General features: G+C 46.5%; 1 long non-coding RNA gene across 1 annotated transcript; it reads right to left on the reverse strand.

Moving 5' to 3' along the window:
* Positions 1-10,960: 10,960 nt before the first annotated feature.
* On the reverse strand, positions 10,961-11,439 carry LOC134058901 (uncharacterized). Its single transcript, XR_009935037.1, has 3 exons — positions 11,338-11,439; positions 11,082-11,202; positions 10,961-10,998 (listed from the first exon to the last, which is right to left on the reverse strand). It is a non-coding gene; the product is annotated as an uncharacterized LOC134058901 (long non-coding RNA).
* Between the last annotated feature and the right edge of the window lie 9,782 nt (positions 11,440-21,221).

Below are 21,221 nucleotides of genomic sequence, written 5' to 3' on the forward strand. Positions count from 1 at the left end.
CGGCGATAGTTACTCATAACAACATAGCGCAGGCGTTTAACGTCATCGTCACGAGCGCCCTCCCCCTTTCGCCCCCACCAACCCGTCTCTTCGTTTATTGGCTGCTTTCTGGAGGGGGGGCGTTCTGTTACAATTCTACCGAGCAGAATGCTCCAAAGAGGAGCACGGCCAGACTCGTAGTGGAGGCAATCCTTGGCCGGAAGTACGTGGATGGCTCGCGAGGCTAGGTATTCAAGTACCTGGGCCCAGAAATAGACACTTCCCTGTCCTTTTCACAACACACCAATACAATATTCAAGAAAGCACAACAACGTCTTCATCTGCTCAGAAAACTCAGGACATTTCAGGTCAGCAAGGACGTACTAACTTTGGTCTACCGCTCCCTCATTGAATCAGTTCTCACTTTCAATTATCTTCCTGGTACAACCAACTCACCATCAAGCACAAAACAAGACTCTCCCGGATAGTAAACCATGCTGCCAAAATAACTGGTTCCCCCCACACCCCCCTATCTGAGCTGTACAGTCGCTCAGTGATCAGGAAAGCCAACCTGATCACAGCGGACCACTCTCACCCCCTCCATCACTCCTTCCAGCTACTACCATCAGGCAGGCGTTTCAATGTACCACTGGCCCGGAAGAATATTTACAAGAAATCCTTCATCCCTTCTGCAATAACCATACTGAACAACACAAAATGATTACCACAGCTGACACCTCAACACCCCATGTCTTGTCCTTATATGTCTGTGTGAATGTTTATTTGTGATTGGAGCCTTGTCAAAGAACATTTTCTGTAACCCTTGTGTAACAGACAATAAAGTACTATCTAATCTAATCTAATCTAATCTAATATGCGCGTTTCAGAATGTTCGAATTCGCCAGCGTGTGTGTAGTTATGTGAATAGAAAAGAATAGAATATAGCCTACTTTATTGATGCCTTGTTCAAAAGGACTTCCGTCATGAATAGATTGGGAATCGAACCAACACCCCTTAGGTCCTCAAGCCGAAGCTCTAACCAGTGAGCTACAGCCTTGCTTATCAATCATTTGAAAATGTGTGTCTCAATGCTGAATCTCGAATTCACATAGAAGTTAGCTTAAATTGTAGAAACAATAGGCCTAGCTTTTTTTCAGCAGACATCGCAAACATAGCCTACACATTCGCAAAACGGAGAATATCATTCACTCATTATTTTAAATGATGCTACTTCTCACGCCTATGCCTGCTCAGCATAGCTCTCTCTATCTCCCTCCCTCCGAGGTAGCTAGCCTAGACCCTATAAGATGCTTCTCCCTAAATGAATGAAAGTTGTTTTAGAAAGTAGCCACGGTAGCCTGTAAAATGCGGCATGAAATCCTGGCTACTGTGTAAGCTAATTGAAACCAGACTGTTAGGCTCTTTGATCCAGGTGACCAGGTCCGATCATTTTCGGCGGCGCGAACATATAGGCTAAATGAATAGAAGTGAATTTGGGGAGTGAATTAGAACTAGCCACATTCACTTTTAGAGCATTTTAGTTGAAAGTCAAGTTTGCTTAAGGTTTGTTCAAGAACTCTTCCAAAGTTTTTACTTCAAACAACACAAATCAACACAAATACATGAACAGATAACTCAAACGTGCTGTATGTCATAATGAAACAAACAACCACAGATTATCAACAACACGGTCTGACACGAATGACACATGGCTTAGTGCAAACTGAATTTAAGACCAAACGATTTCATTCGTGCACGAAGCGCCATCTAGCGATCATTACGTGTAAGTAAAAGCCTCCCACTCTAAGGACTCAGCGGTCATTTGACCGCCTCGCCGCGCTTTAAGTAGTTCACAACAGCACGGCGCTTCTAGTAAGTCGTCAAAAGCGGTCAAATGACCGGGGCGCGGCGCTTCTAGGTATAAGTGGGTCAGAACGGGGCGGCGCTTCTAGTGTTAAATTCAGCTATCTGGCTGAAGCCTCAAAATATTGTAAACAAAGTAGCAGGCTAAGCTCATCATACTCTACTGGTTGGACTGTTCAGTTTCCCCACATGTGTTTTAGATTCAAGGTAAGCTAATACTTTTTCTCCTGGGGACAGGCCCTTTTAAGCCTTGGAGTTGAAAACATTGGTATTGAGATGGTCAGCCAACTTGAATGCAAGAGTTTTTAATCAAATGTCTGCAGCATAGCCTTCTAATGATGCTAACCGTCTTTTGTGCGTCATTGCGTTCACAATTGTGAATGTTTTATTTGGATTAATGTGCATGTCGAGGGCGGGTGTCCATTGAGCGCGCACGAGAGCGGGCCAAGGAGAATGAGTTTACTTCTACTGTTTGGTAAAGTTGCACGCATAGTCTACAGTTGCGGAAGAACTTTATGCTTCCACCCGAGCAGCGTCAGGTGCATCAGTTTGACCACCATGCTAGGGATGATCTCTCACACTTGCCATTTCTAAAACCTCGCGCGCTGCACTCAAAACTCCATACTCCTACTCTCGCACGTAAGGGAAACACATCGTCACATGTGGGAATCAATTACGCATGCCATAACTAGCCTGAACCGTAGGACCGTACGTCGAACACACACTCCGAACCGTGACATGCGAACCGCACGGTTCGGAGCATTTTTCAAAAACCGTGTCACCCCTACTGGTTTGGGCTTCAGGCTTGTAACCGGAGGGTTGCCGGTTCGATCCCCGACCAGTCCACCACGGCTGAAGTGCCATTGGGCAAGGCACCTAACCCCTCACTGCCCCCCGAGCGCCGCTGGTTGGGCAGGCAGCTCACTGCTCTGGGTTAGTGTGTGATTCGCCTCACTGTGTGTGTGCTGTGTGTGTCACTAATTCGGTTAAATTGGGTTAAATGCAGAGAAACGAATTTCCCTCACGGGATCAAAAAGTATATATTCTGTTCTTCTATTCAACTGAAATAGCACTTCTCAGGCTAGTCCTCGCCTGCCAATGACATTCAATCGACAGAACACTATGCGAATTGGTTGGAATTGCAACAATACCTTCCACAAACACACACAGACTAGCAGCACGAATGTAGTAATTTAGAGCCTACCGTTTGTTGAACGCTGGTTGATCCTGTTGAACCCTTTTGTTGAAATCCATACCAAACAAACTACTACAAAGCAAATCCATGAAATCCCCTCCATCGTGGCCAAGGCGTTGCCAGATGCAGCGACAAAAAAGAACATCGCCTCTGGGTCATCCACGCCTGGTATCTGACTGTTTAAACCTGCTGCTTTCACAGACGAGCACTTCGCCGGGTCCTTTGCGACCGACCGTCCACCCCAGGCTCAGGTCAGCGCTGCTCAGGGTGCCACATCAGGTAGGTAACAGTTCAAACACTTAATCATAGATCATAGACAGACATAAATAGTGTAAGACAGTGTTTCTCAAATGGTGGGTTGGGACCCAAAAATGGGTCGCGGAACCGTTCTGGGTGGGTTGCGGAGCTTTTATTCAAAATACCTTATTATCAGATCTAATATTGTACCTTTATTTTAACAGGCTTTATTCTTAGCCAATGTCAGTCATCACCAGGGACAAAAGCAATGTTTATGTGACCGGTCATGTTAGACATCATTTTAGTGGTAAGCGCAAATGTAATGCCAAACATCCACATGTTACAGACAAGTAGGTCTACAGGCACTTTGTATGTTACCATGCTCACCAAATCCGTTGGCTTGAACGCTAAAAATAAATATATGGGTCGCGACCAGTGATGCCGGTAACGCGTTACTTAGTAACGCGTTACTGTATTTTGACCACTTTTTTCGGTAACGAGTAATCTAACGCGCTACTATTTCCAAACCAGTAATCAGATTAAAGTTACTTATCCAAGTCAACGTGCGTTACTATTTTTGTCATTTTCATTTAGCTTTCTTCTTGTCGTGTATGCTCACGTTTTCAGCACGAGGACAACTCATGTGTAGGCTCCATGCAGCGACACAAACGTAAACAACAATGCAGGGAGAAAAGAGATGTGCGTTTTCTAGATGAAAATACAGTCAGTAGACATATTTTGAGTTTGTGTCATCTACACATGACAACATTAAGGTAGGCTACGTTGTAAACTCTGTGTTGGCGACAAAGTACCGTCTAGCAAGACATCCCGAGTTTGCATAATGTATGGCTCCCCGACGGCCGCAACGGAGAGGGAGAGAGAGGGGTGCGTGTGTGTGCCCGAGACGCATCCAAAACAGAGTGCACCCTGACTGGGCTGTTTCGCTATATTAACCGATACGTTGTCAGTGCAGGCGGGCTTTTATCTCTTTTCTCCCGAACTAAATTAATTAGTTCAATGTTTATGTACAGTAGCGTCATGGCAGAGTCTTGCACACTGCACTGTTTGTAACAGTGACTTTAGCATCGCCCATGGTGGATTAAATGATTGCAAAATAATTGTCGATGTGAGTTTATCAAGTGTAGCCTAATTTCATTGGCATATTCTAAATGGCTGTAGAAGGATACACAGAACCTAAACTACCAAAATCTTCATATTTTACTACCAGTTCCTATCTATAGGCCTTCCTTATTTGGTATACTGACTAGACATTATTGAACAAACATACTCATCTGTATTTGGCTATTTCAGTAGGTTAAAGTATTTTTTTAGATATCTCCCTGAAATTACTTTTTGCAGGTTGTGATGTCTTCTAGCCTATATATTGTAAACGTTACTGCAATAAAGTGAGTAGGCCTATTGGCAAAACCGGTTGCCATTTTTATGTTGAGGCGGCAGGGGGCTTTGTTGAAAAAGTAACTAAGTAATCTAACTTAGTTACTTTTACAATCATGTAATCAGTAAAGTAACTAAGTTACTTTTTAAAGGAGTAGTCAGTAATCGGATTACTTTTTCAAAGTAACTGTGGCAACACTGGTCGCGACTCTATGAACATAGGAAATTGTGGGTCCCAAAGCCAGACCAGTTTAGAACCACTGGTGTAAGACATAGTTCATAAAAGCAGTCAGAGAAGTCTAAGTTCATAAAAAAGGTCCCAGAAGTCTAAGTTTATTAAAAAGTTAATTAAAAAGTTAATAAAAAAAAGGTCCAGAGTGCATGCATTAAAAATGTAATGTTTTTAAAATGTGTCACATGACAGGCATGGATGAGCCTGACGAAGCTGTCCAGCCCGGGGAAGCTGCCATGGACTTCAGCCCAGAAATTGTCCGGCCTTACCCTGAGGCTGGGCCTAGAAAGCAAGCCAAGAGACAAGGGAGAAGGAGGCAAGTGGATTTAGTCTTTCATCTCATATTTTGTCTGTTCTTCCATTGTCTACAGTCATATAGCCCTACCACATTTCACGTAAGCTAATTAAATCAGCATTAAAATTTTAATGTTTTCAGGACGACTGCCATACTTACCGACATCCCGGTGAGGGCAGCTCTACAAGCCGAAAAGGAAAAATGAAGCAGCATCCCTCTTCTCAGGCTCCCAAGAGGCTTTTCTCAACTCCTCCTGCTGCACCGCCCACCGAAGTCGCCCCTGGCACCACCTCAGCTTCTCCCGACATGACCACCACCTGGCTCTCCACTGTAGAGACAATGATCACCTGGCTCGCTGATGAGGTCACTGCTGTGCCGGATGTAGTGGAGTTTGCCACCATTCCTGCCTCCTGTTGCTGTTGCCTCCACAGCTCCCTCCCATGTCGCCTCCACTGCTGTGTACGACGATGTCAGCTGCCTGGTATGTGGAGAGACGTTCAGTTCATCACTGCCAGGGGAAGAATGGGTGCACTGCGCATTTTGTTACCGTTGGTCACATGAAGAGTGTAACGAAGGCGGGGACCACTACTTATGTCACCTGTGTGATGAGTAAAATGAAATATATTTCTGTCACAATACTGTCCATGTGTCTTTACTGGTCTGCAATGGAAATACTGTAATTTAAATGTACACAGCACAGCACATTTCACTTAGTATTCGACCGATTAACCAACTATTAGGCTTGTGTTAGGCTATGAGTGGGAGCTGATTAATTAAATATTTTCCCGGGTATTTTTCGTCCATCGATGTAAGCTAGCATATAAAGTAATAACGGCTGGGCCTACTTTTGCCTAACTCAATATGACAATAATAATTAAGTTGAGAGGACATGCTGTATGCAATCTTACGTCAAAGTTCTGCTTAACACTAGAAGCGCCGCGCCCCTCTGACCCACTTATACCTAGAAGCGCCGCGCCCCGGTCATTTGACCGCTTTGACGACCTGCTAGAAGCGCCGTGCTGTTGTGAACTACTTAAAGCGCGGCGAGGCGGTCAAAAGACCGCTGAGTCCTTAGACTGGGAGGCTGTTACTTACACATAATGACAGCTAGATGGCGCTTCGTGCACGAATCAAATCGTTTGAATACATTTGTCAGACTGTGTTGTCTGTGGTTGTTTCATTATGACATAGGTCTACAGCACGTTTGAGTTCTCTGTCCATTTATTTGTGTTGATTTGTGTTGTTTGAGGTAAAAACTCTGGAGGAGTTCTTGAACAAACCTTCAGCAAACTTGACTTTCAACTTTTTCATAGTATTTCATTTTTTATATTTCGTTTTTACATTTTGTATGCTAGCCTACTTAAAAATGTTGGCTATTTTAAAACGGAGGCACATACGCGTTCTGTGATTAGGAGCCTGACCCGACGGGAGGGGAAGGATGAAAAATGTCGACCCAACACCGGTGTTGTTGGATCTCGAGATCCGTAACCCGCAGTTCGGGTTTGGGCAGATAATCTAAGCTCTAAAATGAATGGATGGCTAGTTCTAATTCACTCCCCAAATTCACTTCTATTCATTTAATAGGTCTATGTTCGCGCCGCCGAAAATGATCGGACCGAACAAAGAGCCTAACCTAGTCTGGTTTCAATTACACAGTAGCCAGGATTTCATGCCGCATTTTACAGGCTACCGCGGCTACTTTCTAAGACAATGTTCATTCATTTAGGGAGAAGCATCTAGGGTCTAGCTACCTCGGAGGGAGGGAGATAGAGAGAGCAGAAATGCTGAGCAGGCATAGGCGCGAGAAGTAGGCTAATTAAAAATGATGAGTGAAAAAGATATTCTCCGTTTTGCGAATGTGTAGGCTATGTTTCGATGTCTGCTGAAAAACAGCTATAGGCCTATTGTGAATTCGTGATTTTGAATTGAGACACACATCCACGATGCGAAGGGACAGAGCCGTAGCCCACTGATTAGAGCTTCAGCCTCGAAGCCCAAGAGTTGCTGGTTCGATCCCCGACCTGGGTAGGCTATGGCAGAAGTACTTTTGAGCAAGGCATCAATAAAGTATATTCTATTCTTTTCTATTCACACAATAACTAGCCTACACGCATGCTGGCGAATTCGAACATTCTAAAACGCGCATATAGCTACGATGAAACATGATTGCGCATTCTTCCACCAGTTGCATGTAAACAACAAACAGCCAGCTTACAGCCATGCAGGAGGCAGAGTGGGGGTGGGGAGGCATTTGTCAATGCCACAGTGATGTCTGTAGCCTAAGATCATATCCACACGTAGCAAAACGACCCCCACTCCCCCCAGTGAACTGGTTAGACGTGTATGGGGGAGGGGGAATGATCGGTTTCAAATAGGCTATGTTTGCAATGGACACTGTGTTATGTAGCCTATAGACCCCGAAGCCATTTGCTTTGAGAATAACGGCTGGCTTCATGGCTGATAATGGCTTTAGTTGCCACTTCATGTCTACAGAACATGCAACTGAGTCCTGTGTAGCCTATCGTAGCAACGAGCACAATACTGATATGGTGTATCCAGTGGGAATCGTTTATAGGCTCGCGTTTATTTTTCGTGTGTGTCTCTGATATAATTATTTTTAGATGCAAAGTCTAACTGGCTTAGCCAAAGTTTGTCAGATGGCGGCTCAATTTGGCTTAGAAAATTATTGGCTGGCGAAATTATTTTTCGTTAATGGTAAACAAATTTCAGAGAGCTTGTTATTAAAAAACATTAACAAAAAATAATTGTATGTCGACGTTCAAAAACGGTCAATGAATTCAGTCAGTGAGCTATCATATTACGCCCCTGCAAGGATGTGAACCCGGGCCTTCAGCGTCGCAACTTCAACTGAAGGAAGGGGCTAAACGCGATAAAAACAGTCTCCACCGACCTATATTACCTCGGTAAAGTTGGAAATGAGGTCCTATGTCCAAAATGACCTCATTTCCAACTTTACCGAGGTGATATAGGTCGGTGGAGACCGTTTTTATCGCGTTTAGCCCCTTCCTTCAGTTGCAGCGTCCCCCTTTGCTAAAGCTGGTTTTGAGCTAACACATTTCTACGGCAACAACAGTCTTAATCACTCCACCGCACACCCGAGACAAGTCAATTAAATCGTCGGACTATCGATATACATGTCCGTGTTGATAGAATAATTTTAGAAATAAAATTAACCTTGCAACTCAATGATTTATTACATTTTGAGGGACTAGTTTCTCAATATCAATCCGCCACTGCCATACAGGGAACAAAGTAGGCTATTGCAATGCGATGTAAGGTTCGTTTTATTTCTAACATGGTTCTATCAACACTAGGCATGTGCATCGACAGTCTGACGTTAAAATGTATTTGTTTCGGGTGTTCTGTGGAGTGTTTTCAGTGGCAGGCTGGATGTTACCGTTGACTTGCGTTATCTTGGCACCAGATTAGCACGAGATGAACGCTGCAACTCATAGGAAGGGCAGAAATTCACCGAAAATGGTCTTCACCGACCTATATCACCCAGACTGATTTGGAAATGAGGTCCTATGTCCAAAATTCCGAACTATTGCTTTAATTTCATTTTTGGGTGTCGTATTCCTTTAAAGGGCCAGTCCCTAATTTTACAACACCTGTAAGGGGGTCTGGGGAACTCCTCCCCCAGCAGATGTTTTTTTTGTGATTTTCACATACAAATGAAGCATTCTGACAAAAACTAGATATACCGCAAAGCGATACACAATATGACCGCTGCTCAGTCCTGCACATTCTCTCCGCAATATCAATCACGCTTTTGTTTCCATCGCCTACTCCATCCCCTACTGCAACTTTTATGTATGTAAATGAGTGTGTGTATGCATGTGTGCGCTTCCTTTTGTGTATGAGTGCTTCTCTGTCTATGAGTGTGTGTCTGCTTGTGTGTGTGTGTTTTATGTGTCTCTGTGTTCTCTGCCGTCACTGTCACTCCAATATCAGATAACACACACACACCCACACACGCAAACTCGCATACACTCACACACAGGGACACCCACAGAAAGAGAGAGAGACAGAGAGAACACACACAGAATACACACATAACAGATAACACAGAACACACACAGACAGAGAGAGAGAGAAAGAAAGAGAACACACACAGAATACACCCAGAACATGCACATACACACACATATACACACATGCAAACACACAGATGGGCATACAGAAATGCACCCACACAGAGAGGCTGGTTTATTTTTTATTTTTTTTAATTCTGTCAGTGGCCTTATATCATGCTGGTCCCGCACATGAGCCATGAACAGTTCATGGTCCTCTCCGCCCAAGAAGTTGTGTCTTCATCTGAATCTTCTCTCTAAAAATGAGACAAACATTGTTCATAAGAGGCCCAAAGACACTTGAGTGGAGAGACAACGTAGAATTACGATTGTAAACACCTGTTCAATGGAGACTTTTGCGGGAATGGTGTATAAAGAGACACATCAAGTGTACGTATATAGTGTAAACTGCCCCAAAGTCATGACATCTCAGCATGTCTTTAACACATTTTTTCCTTTTTTCCATTTGACACTTGGACACCATTCACAGAGGCCATAGACAACAACCAAATGATCAATGGTAGTAGCACAGTAGTTTTCGGCAAATGCAGGATTGCCAATTCATGCAGAACTGATATTTAACGTGTCAATAGGGAGGGAAAGTAAAAACCAGCGCCCCAAGTGGTTGCGTTCCTATCGAAGAGCAGCTCCAATGTTAAGTCCCATAGACCGACTTTTCAAAAAAATACTACGCAGCTATACCAGCGATATTATCCACCAAAAATATTTTCCAGTCTGCATACTGTAATAATCTACTAACTGTGAAAATATCAGACCCTATTTCGCCTTATTTAAAAAAAAAAACGTAATTGCTCGTTTCATTTCATAAATGGACTACAACTTCAAGTGACGTGACACCCTTCCACGACGTCACTCACCTAGTATGGTTTGTTTATTAGCCTGTTAGCTAGTTGGTAGTAGACAATCACACTTACTGCCAGCTCTTGTGTGAGTAGGAGCACAACACAAGTTATCCCAACATAAAGGTAATTACCACACGGTTTACATCGCTCTCTGTTATTACAAAAATATGATAAGCCAGTTAAGCTAATTGCCGTTTTTGATCAGTTGGAGATGAAGCGCCCAAACTGGTGACGTCAAATGCTACTGTAGGTAGCTACTGTAGTTCGTTATCAACATGTTACAAACAAACTCAAAACAATTCAACTGATCCTAAAAAATAAAGCATGACCACTCGAAGCAATAGAGCTGACCTACATGCATAGCATATTGAAGGCATTTAACTAACTTCCCATCGTGGGCCGAGATATATTTTTTCTAAAGGAAAATCCCATCCACTCCCGCTAGCCTCTAGAAACGCAACCACCAGATGGCGATGAGATTACTTTCCCTCCCTATTTTGGTGAAACCTTTAATTTCAGATGACTTGTGGATATATAGGCTACTCTGCTTTACATTGTAAAATAATTTAGTTACTGTCTTTGCCTTTGACAAAAAAAAAGAAAAATCCAACAAAGAACATGAGAACAGACCTTCAGAACGTGAAGGTTTAACTTGTGAAACACAAGTGGGAATATTGAACAGTTCCAATTTCTAATTTTTGGTGGTGCTTTGGTGGAGCTGCCCTGGCATACAGGTGGTCCACCAGTACAGCATCACGCCTGCCCTTTGAGCTGTGGTCTAAACAACAGGAAAGTAAATACTAATTCTTTTGTTTGGCTTGAGCCCGTTCAATATTCTTCCTTACCTTTTAAGGATAAATGTGGATGAGTTCATATGCAAACATTCTTACTCAAATTGAACATGCTATCCACACAACATTGAACAAACCTGTTCATTGAGGGCCTTGACCCCAGCCACCTTCAGCTCCATCTCCTCGTCTGGGTCTGCCAACTCTAGAGAGGTGGCATCTGTTTCGCAGGCATTCAATGCCTCAGGTAGACGGGGGTGCCTATTATACATTAGGAAGTACGGGCTGTACTTGGTGGATCTCTGATTTGTAACAAACGGTTGTGTTAGATTGCATTGGGCCACCAAATATAACTCTTTAAACATGCATATGTTATCTAATCTTTTGAATAATAACCTGCTTTGCAGTGTTGATGCCATAAACTATGGCCTGCAGGTGGACGTCCCAGTTGTCCTGGTGCTCGTTGACATATTTTGTGAGAGTCCTCTTCACATTTTGATTAGTTCTCTCGTCCTTCAACATTGAAAGGAATTACATGCTCGTAGGTGTACATTGGCTAAAGTTAAACTTGAATGGGCTTTATGAATGGGCCTGCTGCAGGCGAGAGGACTGAAAATCCTAGGATTTTCTTTTATTATTTTTACAAAGCGCCATTGATACACAATGTTTTACTTACTTGGCCATTTGACTGGGGGTGGTAAGCACTCGTGATGGCATGCTTGATATTTAGCGCTGCAAATATGTGTGCATTAAGCTGTACATAATTCAGACACATAGGTTCATTTCAATATTTATTGGTCTCGTTGACAAATGAACAAAACAGTTTAAAACAGTGTGAATTTTGATTGTCATATGACCTGTAGTAGTGAAGGGTGAGGATAATCACACATACCTCGTTGACAAATACACAACCCCTGTCTGTTATAATTTTTCGAACCATACCGAAAGTGTATAGCTTTGGCACAAGTGCTTCAGCCACCTCAACACTGGAGGCTTGGCGATGACCCACTTTGTAAAAGGTCTGTAACTGTGAGGACATACTGATGTTCTTTCTTAAGCCTACCTTACATTGCCAGACTTTGCAAAGATTTGGAAAAGATTTTTGAAAGACTACAGTCTCAGACCCTCTCACATCTAAAGACAATTCATTGAGTTTTTAGTCACAGACTAGTCACAGGCCAGTCTCAGATTAGGATTTTGCAAAGACTGTGGTCACTATTTACAAGACTGCTGCTAGATTCCTTCAAATTATTTCCATCGTGCACTAGGCTATACGTCATCATCAACAGGAACTCACATGATAGGCTACTCATATCAAAGTAATTTTTTTCGCGTTTCTGCAGCATTGTTTGATAGTGTGACATCACTAACAGATATAGAGTTGTTCTGTCACGTAGAATAGCCGACTAATAAATTATAAGAAATGAAATAACAAATAATCATAGGCTACAGCTGTAGCCTATTTTGCCCCTTCCGTTTTCGTGTTCGTCGACCGAGGTCACTATTGGTTTTTAATGTTCACGTCACTATTTGCATGAGCCACGACTGAAAAGACTTACGATAATATCAAACATGTTTGATATTGTCGTAACGGCAAAACTAGAAAAAGACTGACTCCGACGGACTTAAAACCGCTAAGATTGGCACCTTACACTAAACGATTTAGATGACGGGAGCGCGCCGAGATTCTAGTACAACTGGCAAGATTTCCGCCCGATTTTGGAAAAGTAGTCGGCGACTGTTAAAACAGACCAAAATCGTGCAATGTAAGCCAGCCTTTAGTTGTTGTCAGTGGACCAATAAGGTCCATTCCGACAACCTCCCATGGCTCTGTCACCTAGGGGGAAATTCTCTCATGCGCGTAAGGGTTCCTAAGTCCAAAAATCCGCGCAACTGCGCGCATTTCCCTCTAAGTGAATTCTGCCATCCACTTAAATCGGTCATTTACACGTGGTAGAGAGAGTTGCGCATTTTGGGTGGAGCAACCCCAAAATCTGGGCGTTTCTTATATATACAACTCTTGCGTGCATTCTGCCATGGCTTAAGCAACTTTTCCTGCTACGCACTCCGGAGGGCTGGAATAAGGTTGAGCGCCACTACAAGGTGAAACAGCATTATTTCTCATGTCGGCAGAAGGCCTAGTTCTAAATACATGTAGGCAACACAGAATTTACAAATTGACATTACAGTATCAAATGGGATGCTTATAAGCTGATACAGCTTCGTGTTTTCCGCATTATTACAGTGTCACACGGTGGCATATTTTACGCCATAACCTTCACTGGCTTCATAGGCTACATTGTTAAATAGTGAAAACCCCGTTATAATCATCCACTTTCACTTTCAGTATTGGATTTTACCGATTATGTATCTTCAGTTTTAACTTGACGAGAAGTCATAATCCCGTAGCATACTTCGTTCGAATCTGTCCGTTTCTTTCCAACTTCACCGAAGTCATCCATACATTTGCACAGACGTCTGCACGTGGATTAGCATAGTTTATTCTCTCGTCTTTTTGTTATGCCAGTCTCTCTACTGTGTTCGAAGCTGCAGATGTCAGTCTACATATGGGCAGCTGTCAGCGAAACCTTTTTGTCAACCGTGAGTTTTTGAATTATAAATCTACACACCTCAAGCACGTCTTGACTCTTTACAAACAAACGTCAAAGCAAAAGTGAAATTTGTGATGACACCATTTTACTGTCGGCAGTTTTTTATTCAGTTCACCTTGCATATGTTTTCAAAATCAAAGACTGGTTGGTGTTCTTTCTGGATTTAAATGGCATTCAGAAGGTCAATGAGAAGGTCCACGTTCCACGTTTTCATATCAACCTAAATTAAGGAGGTGGTAGATAAGTCCTCTTTCATAAGGCCGCCTTGATTTGGAATTTGCGCTATGTGGGTGTGTCATAAGCTAGGACGGCAGAATGCGCATAAAACATTGGTGCGCAACAAACACCCGTAAAAAAAAGCTTAAGCGCTATTTACGCGCGAAGGGGAGAATTCCCCCCGTTGTGCGCAAAACGACTGATTTCGCTTTGAATGGTTACATTTGTAAACGGAAAGTAGGAGATATATACATTGCTGGCTACGTTGAACTGACTTGACCTTATAGCATGCTAACTAGCATTTAATCATTACCGACAGCCCACAGTGATTAAAAAGTAATGTAATGATTAATTTTGGAATTAAATACTTGTTTCAGCAATAAGTATGAAATATTAAAATAGGATACAGCAAGAAAATAGACTGTCAACACACATCGCTGTGTTAACGTTCGTCGCAAGCTAACATTCCCATAGGAATAAATGGAAACACAGGGAAACTAGACCTCCCCAAATCCAGGAAAATGTATTAAGTTGAAATCGAACAACGTCGTTATCTTTGGTAAACTCTTAGGTAGCTGTGGTGTAAACTATGTGACGAAATTCGAAGTCTAAATATACAAACTTTATATTGAAAGTGTAACTGCGATTTCCATAGGAATACATTCTAATTAAAATCCTCGTTGCCTCACGCACACCGCAGACAGGGCGACCGCTCTACTTCCGGTATTTCGCCGAATTGGTGTATAACCCTGCAGTCACACACGCTACAAGAGACAGCGACAAAGTGACAGGCTGCCGTTCATTTTAAATGGGAGTAGACTTTTGCCAGAGACAAGCGACAAGCTTGCCGCTGTCGCGAGCAAGGCGGGGCTAAAATAGACAAGTAGGCTATTTTATGCAAATGTTGAGCGAAGCGACAAAGCGACTGCCAATCGGAGTGAAGGCAGCGTGACGTTCCTTGTTTGAAAGTAAAGTTGAATTTTTTATCCAAGATGGCGGAGCTAACTAAACGAAGGCAGTATTTCTGTACTAACAAGTAAGTTTAGGGGTTGTTGCCTTATATTTTGCTACTTCTAGTGAGGAATATGAACTTTAAAATCCAAAAAGCCAGGTTTTGTAACCAAAAAATATATCTGAAGGTATGTACGAGCTATCGGCAGCCACCTAGCACGTAGCAATCGTTAGCCGTCAATCACTCGCGACTCACCTCCCCACTCAACGGCAAGTTTGTGGAGTTGTCGCTGTCTCTTGTAGCGTGTGTGACTGTAGGGTTAGTCACCATGATTGCGGAAAGCTGTGTAAACTACCCCTACCCCTGTGATAAAAGTGCTCCCCGTGAGACAAATCGTGCGGCTGTACATCAGTGGATTACATGATTCATAAGTGTGAAAGTATGTTGACATGTGTTGATACTATGAAAATAAAATACAGTAGTCTAATGACGACCGTGCAATACTGTGCCTCTCACTTTCTCTTTTTGAGTGTGTGTGTGTGTGTGTGTGTGTGTGTGTGATACTCGTTTTTATTAGAAATTAACAGGAAAATGTAGCCTAGAAATCTAAACCCCCTAGCGGCAGCAAATGTAATTTGGCTGGCGGGGCAGTGTAGGCACGATCCATAGAGCCAGGGAGCTGAGAACTCGAAAAACCAGCGGGCCAATCACAGCGTGTATAGAGTCGGTGGGTGGGCTTAACATAATGGTGACTGACATGTGACCAGAAGTTGCGACGGTAACGTAGGTTACGAATGTAACACTGGATCTGTGAGACCGAGGGATGACCGTCACTACGGTCTAAAAAGGAATGATCACCTTCGTTCTGCCTATCACCGAGACCATATGTCAAAATAGTCATGTCCATGACCTCCGGAAGCAGAACGACTTGCGTTAATAAATAGCAGAGAATGCTCCCGGGTCAGTCTCCTATCCCTGAACGCCTCAGAATGGTCCGAGCGACAAGGATAGTGACGGTCATCCCTCGGTCTCACAGATCCAGTGTTACATTCGTAACCTACGATCTGTTTCGACCTCACTCTGACCGTCACTACGGTCTAAAAAGGGATGACACATACCAAAAGGGTCGCGAGGAACCCAGAATCAATGATTAAAACCTCGCTCGGTCACGGACATGAGGGCGGCATCGCCGACTGGAGGCGGGCGAGTGACATCCACCCTGTAAAAACGGGTAAAAGTGCATGGCGTCGATCATGAGGCCGCTGCACAGATATCGTCTGCTGCTACACCTCTAAGGGCAGCCCAAGACGTAGCCATACTCCTGGTAGAGTGAGCCCTCGTACCAGAAGGAATCAGTATTCCCTGCGCCGTGTAAGCATGGGAAATAACCTCCACCAGCCAATGCGAGAGTCCCTGCTTGGAGAGTGGAAGCCCCTGCCTTGCTGCACCGTAAGAGATGAAAGCTGAGAGTGCGCCTTCCGCAAGGACTGCGTACGGGCCAAAAATGGCCCTCAAGGCCCTGACTGGGCACAGGGTCAGCAACTTGTAGTGCTGTGCCTGTGAGGTGGAAGAAGGCTGGAATTGAGTCACCTCCAGGACCTGGTTAATGGACTGCGGATTAAGAACCTTTGGCAGGAAAGCTGGATTCGGCCAAAGTGACACGCTAGCACCTCCTGCCTGCCACCTAAGGCAGTCGTCACTAACGGAGAGAGCACACAGCTCACTGACACGTTTCGCAGAACAGAGCGCCAAGAGAAAGGCAGTCTTAAGCGACAAGGAACGCAAATCTGCGACTCAAATAGGCTCATACGGGCCTACAGTAAGTGACGTTAAAACCGTGGGCAGATCCCAGCCCGGTGCCCGCAAAGTGCGACCTGGACGCAACCGGCGGGTTCCCTTCAAGAACTGGCAAACCAAGGGATGCCTCCCAAGGGGACCATTGTCCACACCCTGGTGAAAGGCCGAAATGGCCGAAGCATAGACTGTCACGGCACTGGCCGCCCTGCCTTGATCCAATTCCGACTGCAAGAAACGCAAAACTCGTGGCACGGGGCAAGCCGCTGGCTCGAGGCCCATGCCAGCACACCAATCTGAAAAGATCCCCCACCTGAGTGCGTAGCAAGCTCTAGTGGATGGAGTCCTGGCGTTATTCAGCGTGCCCTGAACAGACACATCTAGCTGCTCAACGATTGAGTTGATTGGAGGCACCTCTGGGACCTTGTCCCCCCTTGGTGGTGGACATAGTACACTGCCACAGTACTGTTTATCCTCACGAGAACGTGTTGGTGTTGCAACACCGGCAGGAATCTCTGCAAGACAAGATGGATGGCCTTCAGGTCGAGGACGTTGATGTGCTCCAACGTCCATGGGGGCTGCCACATGCCCCTCGCCATCCGTCCTTCCCAGACAGCTCCCCAGCCTGTCAGGGACGTATCTGTCGAAATGACCGGTCTCCTATGGGGAAGGCCCCCCAGTGGGACCCCTCGGAGCACGAATTCCCGGTCCCTCAAAGGGTGCAGGGCTCGAATGCAAGCCCGGGACACATGCAGCATCACCTGCCTGTTGCCCTTCGGGTGAAGACAGAAGGCATTGAACCAGCACTGCAGGGGGCGTGCCCTCAGCAGGCCAAGAGGAACTACCGCTGCAGCTGCTGACATCAAACCCAGCAGCTTCTGGACCCTGTGGGCGGTCACGAGACCGACCAAGCTGAAATGACCCAGCATGCCGAGCAAGCGGTCTGCTCTCCGTGGAGGGAGAGACGCCGCCATGCTGACTGAGTCGAGAAGGACACCAAGGAACTTCGCCTGTTGGCGGGGTTGCAGGTTGGCCTTCATGCGGTTGACTGAAGCCCAAGAATTAAATGTGGGCCATCTTGAAGGGCAGCACCTTGAGATAACAATTCAAGGGCCTGAGGTTGAGAACGGGCCGAAGACCGCCGTCCCTCTCGGGAAGAATAAAAGAACCCAGAAGCAACTCCTGAACCTCTTTGGCAAATACTGACATTAAAAAAGGGTCTCGTAGGACGTTACCTTGACCCCTGAGAACACAGGGGGCAGCGTATAAATTGCAATCGGCAGCCACGAGCCACCGTGGCTACGACCCAAGGGTCTGGGACAATCCCCTCCCAGGAGGTCCGTGACAACTGGGAAGGACAATTGACGGGCACCCATGGAATGCTATGCGGGAATGCTATGCGGGACCGCCACCGCGGCCCGCACCCCTACCGGTGCCTCGCCGTTGACCCCCTCTACCCCTGGAATGGGAATATGGGGCCAATCTCTGGTCAGGTGGATGAAATTGCCAGTCACCAGAGGCCTGTGGGATATAACCCCTCGGCGAAGGCCAGGCTGGCAGCCGCGGCCTATAACCGCCAACAGACGGTTGACCAACGCTGACCGTTGAGGCAGGCCTACGGCACACATGCTGGACAGCTTCCCTTGACGCTGCAGCACGTTCAGCGCAGTCGAGCACCTCCTGGGATCCTGGGTGGAAAACATGCCCAGGGACAACTGGGAGATTCAGCAGCTCCTGCTTGATAGGCTCTGGCAGGGAGGTCTGTGCCAGCCAAACCTGCCTGCGGCACAACACCGCGGAACCCATGGCGTCTCCCACATCACGTGTCAGCTGGGCGTGGGATGACAGAGCTGCATCCAGCAGGGCCCTGGCGTCCTGGTCGTCCCGACTCAGCGTCTTGCGAAGCGACGCCAGCGTAATGGCCAGAGCGTTACCCATCCGGGCCGCTCGTGCTGCTGCATTAAAAGTACGAGTGGCCAGGCGGTCTGTCTTCGCGCACTCCTTACGGGGGCAGCGTGGATTGGGTGACACACCAGTGAGGCCCAGAGATGTCAACGCGGCCATTGACTGCTCGACCGGTGGCATGTCCCCAAGTCCAGTCTCCACGGGGTACGTGGCCGTTGCTAGCTGGCGGCAGCCTGCATTGAACTGCGGGCGCTGCGTCAACTTACCCCATGACGACCTCAGCATTGCCGTGTAGTCAGGCGGCACCGGCACGGGGGGTGGTGGGGTAGCACAAGGGATGCCCTCCCAGATACCTACCATGGGAGCCGGAGCAGGTGTGGGCGCCTCAAGGCCCATGATGTTCGCAGCGCTCAGCACCAGTGACATCAGGGAGCTGACGGGGACCTCTTCCGCCCCCACGGGGCTGTCACCCAGCTCTGTAGAGCCTGTCTGCAGATCTCCCATGAGGTCGTCACCTGTGTGGGGAGCGCAGAGATAGCACATCCGCATCGTCCCGTTCCTCCTCCTCACCATGGCTCTCAGGCCTGGATGAGAGGGTGCCCTCCTGGCCAGGGGGCAGGGTGTCTTGAGAAGAGGCCTGGCGATCTACCAGCCGGTCCATCTTCTGTGCCAGAGCCTGGAGAGCAGAGAGGATCTGGAGCGACTCCGCGCTACCACCCTCGGTCGCTGCAGCCGTCGCCAGACGCTCAGCAGGACACTCAGCCGGACGCTCGGCCAGACGCTTAGCCGGAATGGGTGCAGCTCTCTGGGACGGCCTGTGGGGGGACTCACGCTGTATGCACCTAGCAGGCGCACACTAGCCCAACCGACTGCGAACAGCAGTCTAGGGTGCCCCAGAACCACAGAGGTGGCCCGCACCAGCGCACGAATGCACCTAGCAGGCGCACACTAGCCCCACCAGCTGCGAACAGCAGTCTAGGGTGCCACAGAACCAGAGAGGTGGCCCGCACCAGCGCACGAATGCACCTAGCAGGCGCACACTAGCCCAACCGACTGTGAACAGCAGTCTAGGGTGCCACAGAACCAGAGAGGTGGCCCGCACCAGCGCACGAATGCACCTAGCAGGCGCACACTAGCCCCACCAGCTGCGAACAGCAGTCTAGGGTGCCACAGAACCAGAGAGGTGGCCCGCACCAGCGCACGAATGCACCTAGCAGGCGCACACTAGCCCAACCGACTGCAAACAGCAGTCTAGGGTGCCACAGAACCACAGAGGTGGCCCGCACCAGCACACGAATGCACCTAGCAGGCGCACACTGGCCCCACCAGCTGAGGACAGGGGTATAGGGCGTGGCGGGGAGGCGACAGAGAGGAGCACTGCAGCGGTCCACAGCGTATGAACACACCTGGGCAAATAAAAGCACACAGTATTATGAAGGCCCACGCCCGCGGATGACAACACACAATGGGCGCAGGCTAGTCCCACCACTGCGAACAGTGGCCCAGGGCAAAGCACAGAAACAGAAAGAATAAAGCCAAAAACAGGCTATACAATAAACAGAGAACACCTCAGAAATAAATCCAGGCAACACTCAAAAATAAACCTCTCACAGCACAAGCAGGCTAGAGGAATACAAAATAGCACAGCAACGTAATGACCTACCGTGCAACAATGTTAAACCCCTCACTGCACAAGCAGGCTAGAGGAACACAAAATATGACAGCAACGGAATTACCTACCGTGCAACAATATTAAACCTCTCACTGCACAAGCAGGCTAGAGGAACACAAAATAGTACAGCAACGGAAATACTTACCGTGCAACAAACAATTAACCTGTCACTGCACAAGCAGGCTAGAGGAACACAAAATATGACAGCAACGGAATTACCTACCGTGCAACAATATTAAACCCCTCACTGCACAAGCAGGCTAGAGGAACACAAAATAGTACAGCAACGGAATTACTTACCGTGCAACAAACAATTAACCGCTCACTGCACAAGCAGGCTAGAGCAGCAACACAAAATATGACAGCAACGGAATTACCTACCGTGCAACAATATTAAACCCCTCACTGCACAAGCAGGCTAGAGGAACACAAAATAGTACAGCAACGGAATTACTTACCGTGCAACAAACAATTAACCGCTCACTGCACAAGCAGGCTAGAGCAGCAACACAAAATATGACAGCAACGGAATTACCTACCGTGCAACAACATTAAACCCCTCACTGCACACGCAGGCTAGAGGAACACAAAATAGTACAGCAACGTAATTACTTACCGTGCAACAATATAAACAAACCTCTCACTGCACAAGCAGGCTAGAGTAACACAACATATGACAGCAACGGAATGACTTACCGTGCAACAATATAAACAAACCTCTCACGGCACAAGCAGGCCAGAGTGACACAATATTACAACAACGTAATTACTTACCGTGTAATGATATAAGCAACCAATAAATTACAGCGCTAGGTGGCCCGCAGCAAAACTGACAGGCTAACACAATATCCGGCTGCACAATGCAGTATGCAGATAACAGGCAGACTTACGAAAAACTTCGGCTGCAACGACAACAAAGCACAGAAGACCGCACGGCGGCCCACACCAGTGCGCGAACGCACCTATAGTGGGCTCGCACAAAGCCCACGGCTGCGAACAGGCGTATAGGCACAGTATAAACAACACAAAATACCGGAACTAGCGCTCAACAAACAGCAATCTAAGCTAGACAACAGCTAGCTCAGCTGACAAAAGAAACACACCACTCCAATTCTCGGGGGCAAAAATA

The sequence above is a fragment of the Sardina pilchardus genome, chromosome 2 (genome assembly GCF_963854185.1).
Source record: "Sardina pilchardus chromosome 2, fSarPil1.1, whole genome shotgun sequence".
Lineage (NCBI taxonomy): Eukaryota > Metazoa > Chordata > Actinopteri > Clupeiformes > Clupeidae > Sardina > Sardina pilchardus.